Genomic DNA, 4,496 nt, shown 5'->3' with positions numbered 1-4,496 from the left:
TGTATATATCTACTGTATATGTCAAATAAAATATATATGAAATGTGGAACTGCTATCTGTGCCTATATATTTTAAGGCATATTAATGTATTAAAGGGAATGTGTCACAAATTAAACCTTCTTTTTAAGTGTTGTTACTTATTTCTATTATATTTTTTTTACGTTTTTTGCTGTATTTTTTTTTTCTTCCATATGGTGGAAAGTATTAAAAATAAAATAATTATTTGACATGTTTTCCTATGTTGTCCACCAGGGGGAGCACTTCCCAGAATTACAGCAAGGTGAATAAGGCAAAGCAACCTGACTCACAGCTGCTGTAAATATGGGAGAGAATCTCACCCCCCCCTCCCACAAGCCAGGAAAAGGTGTCTTCAAATTGCTAAGCAGAGTCTGGCAGCCATTTTGGGTGTGATTCTGCAGCTGGCAGAAGTTATAGGACACACCAAAAGGCTAAGTGTATGTTCACACACTTACTAAACAAAGGGAAAACAGCTCCTGATTTTCAGCCATTTTTTAATCAAACTCGTGTTTTTTAATGGCTGTTTTTGGAGCTGGTTTTCTATAAAGTCAATGAAAAACGGCTTAAAAAACGTCCCAAGAAGTGATGTGCACTTCATTTTGGTGGGCGTCTTTTTACGCGCCGGTTTTGGAAAACGACCACGTAAAAAGAGCCCTGTCGGAACAGAACGCCGTATTTCCCATTGAAACCAATGGGCAGATGCTTGTAGGCGTTCTGCTTCCGATTTTTCAGCTGTAAACATTGTGTGTGGCCTTACCCTTAGGACTTATTCAGACGAACGGGATATACGTCCGTGCAACGCGCGTGATTTTAACTCGCGTTGCACAGACTTATATTAGTCTATCGGGCTGTGCAGACAGTTGCGTGATTTTTACGCAGCGTTGGTCCGCTGAGTAAAAGTCACGACATGTCCATTCTTTGAGCGTTTTTCGCGCATCATGCACCCATTGAAGTCAATGGGTGCGTGAAAGCCACGCATGTCACATGGAAGCACTTCCGTGGGACGCGCGTAACTCGCGCAACAGCAGTGAAAAGGATGAATGAAAACAGAAAAGCACCACGTGCTTTTCTGTTTACAAACATCCAAACGGAGTGTCATAATGATGGCGGCTGCGCGAAACGCACGCAGCCGCGCATCATACAGGGCTGACACACGGAGCTGTTAAGTGCCTTTTGCGCAGGCCGGGTTTACATGTGTGTTTTGCGGACGCAAAAAAACGCAGCGTTTTGGGTGCGCAAAAGGCACTTAACAAATCCGTGTGTCAGCAGCATATTATGCGCGGCTGCGTGATTTTCGCGCAGCTGCCATCATTATGACACTCCGTTTGGATGTTTGTAAACAGAAAAGCAAGTGGTGCTTTTCTGTTTTCATTCATCCTTTTCACTGCTTTTGCGCGAATCACGCGCGTCCCACAGAAGTGCTTCTTTGTGACATGCGTGGTTTTCACGCACCCATTGACTTCAATGGGTGCGTGATGCGCGAAAAACGCTCAAAGAAAGAACATGTCGTGACTTTTACGCAACGGACCAACGCTGCGTAAAAATCACGCAACTGTCTGCAAAAAAAAACATTAAAAAAAACGCTTGATTACACTTGATTTTGCGTGTTTGGGGGGATTTGTGTGTGTGTGTCTGGGGGGGGGGGGGTGCTCGCCGCTGATTCTTCAAAACAGCTGATAAGAGGCTATGAAGTATCAGCGGCGCCCGTGTACACTCCGCTCTGCCACACACACGCACACACACACACACACGGGAAAAGTCTTAAAGGGGTCGTCCAGGAAAACATGGCACCGCACCTGTCCTCAGGTTGTGTGTGGTATTACAGCTCTGTCCTATTCACTTCAATGGAGGTAAACTGCAATACCAGACACAACCTGAGGACAGGTGCGGTGCTGTGTCTCCAATCCGGACACCCCTTCTGTCCTGAGATGACCCGACGGGGGAGGCGGGTGTCAGAGTCACCCACCGCTATCACTGCAGACAGAACCACACAACTACGGCATGAGGGCAGGGCTTGTCCTGAGTGCACTGTCTCTTGTTATGGACAGATTTATAGTCACATGAACCCCGTCTGATGAACCGGTAACCTAGGTCCGATCACATGAGAGAGGGGGATCACCAAAAACCCTGTGCACCCTCAGCCCGTCCATCCAGCCCTTTCCTGGTTATATGTGCTTCTGGGAAAGCTGGGTGACCACCATTACCCCTCCTACTGGAGTGTTTGGGGATGGGACTAATGAACCTCGCGCACTCCAGGAGGAGGGGTAATGGTGGTCACCCAGCTTTCCCAGACCCCAGAACGGTAAATCTCTCTAGTTGTGCTGAGACTGTTTGGGAATTTGACTAATGAACTTTTCAGTCTCAGCACAACAAGAGAGATTTATTGTTCAGGGGTCTGGGAAAGCTGGGTACCACACTAACAGCGGGCATATTATCACCCAGCTTTCTCAGGACAGTTACATCATGTGTCCTTTATACAGAATCACCTGCACGACTACAGGGGTGCCCATTGGGGGAGGGGCCCGTTGGGGGGTGGGCCTGTCGGGGGTCGGGGGGGCCACCCATCGGGGGGGGCGGCCGTCGGGGGGGGGGGGTGCCCGTCGGGGGTCACGAGAGCGGCGGTCTGTGAGATAGAGAGTGGGACAGACAGAGACACACACCTTACCTGCAGTGCAGCTGGTCTTCATGATAGCGCCTGCTGTCTCCCTGCAAACAGCTGCTCTGCTGTGTGACTCTGACCTGCATCTGCGCAGTACAGAGCCAGAGAGCAGAATCAATGGAACGGCTCCCGTTCATTGACTCCTATGCACTGTAGCTGCCGTATTCCATCTCTGTATGTGTCATTAATCGACACATACAGAGATGAAAAACAAAATGGCAGCGCCCATAGGGAAGAAAAAGTTAGAAAAAAGTAAAACACAAACACACAAATAAATACAATTTATTTTAATAACATGCTATAAGCAATATTATATATAAAAAAAAAATAATAATTTGCGACACCTGTCGTTTAAGGCTTTAGTAATCTAATGTTTCAGTTCCGGAAAATATCCATCTGTGGTACTCTAAGGAACTGTGTGTGGTGCTGAATTTCACTACCCTTATGCAGGTGGGAAACTGATGTAGAATTTAGAGCAATGGTATTTCAAGTGATTACACATCAACTTCTGCTGTGTCAACGTAGAACTCCTGAGGTTAATAGCTTTCAGAATTGGTTCACCTTTTTCGTGCCACAACCAAGACTGGTCATGACTTCCCTTTGGAAGTTATCCCCCCCAGAAAGGTCTTAAGTATACAATCAATAGCAAAACAAATGTGCCACTTTATGTGTTATGCTTGACTGTAATGTCTCTTGATGCATTGATTTGAAATGCATCAGTCTGTACCAGTTTAAGTGTGTAGTGCATGACATTCAGTATCATATCACTAAGAAGCAAACAATTGCCACACTAGCCACTGGATAAAAATTACAGACAAATAACATCCTGGCTCCCTCCTTCCCAGCAATCTAGACAGTATATCATCTCCTTTTAATGAGTGGTTCAAGATTATACGTGTCTTGCTCCAGATGGAGGCCATGACAAACACTTATATTACACGGATAGATGATTGGAGTTTATAACTCATTGGAACTCCATGAGGAATAACCAACAAAAATTTTACTAGATACACTGTTATATATTGTTCCCTTAAAACACTAGCTGAATAACTTAGTAAGTATATAAATAAGTATATAAAACTAATATAAATATTTCAAAACATGAAAAGTATACTGTTATTGGTACATCCTATTTTCATTTTGAAGACAATTGAAATATATCTAGAAAATAAAAAAAAATTCTTTCGGTCAGCTATATGCTTTGTTTCTTACATATATGCCTTTTCAATCAATGACAGCCCCAGATGATTTGATACCACATGGTTTTATCTGTAGAATTATTGTTTACTATTTCCAATGTTGAATTGTAAAACTATAGCCATATATGTCATAGGAACTGCTATAAAGAATGAGGGGGCAACTCAGGTGCAAGAACATTGCTCTTTTATTGTGGGGAAAAACAATTTGATAATCTAGTTCTATAATGAGAGTTGTCCCTTGCACAAAAAATCTATTACACTGCTATCCAACCTAGGACAGACATAGACAGCAGGGTCCCCCCGTGCAAGAACAGTATATGGGCCCCTTGCTGTCCAAACATAGAGCATCTCCCTAATCATAGAGTATATCTAACAATCCATCAGCAATTGTGAGCAATGAAATGTATTAGCTCAATCCTTTACATGCAATCTAATAAACTGTAGGAGGCTACTAGCTACTTTTAGGATTGCACTGGGCCCCCTTACTTAGGAATAATGGTATGTCAGTCCCTGTATCAAACCCTTAGTAGCTGCATAAGTGAAAATAGTTATTCTGCTTTACTGCATTTCAATTTACTGCCGACTAGGTGGTGGGGTTCCTTCCCGAATTTATTATGGGG

Source organism: Rhinoderma darwinii, chromosome 3 (assembly GCF_050947455.1).
Source record: "Rhinoderma darwinii isolate aRhiDar2 chromosome 3, aRhiDar2.hap1, whole genome shotgun sequence".
Lineage (NCBI taxonomy): Eukaryota > Metazoa > Chordata > Amphibia > Anura > Rhinodermatidae > Rhinoderma > Rhinoderma darwinii.
The sequence above is the reverse complement of the archived record's forward strand: the minus strand, read 5'-3'. Positions refer to the sequence as shown.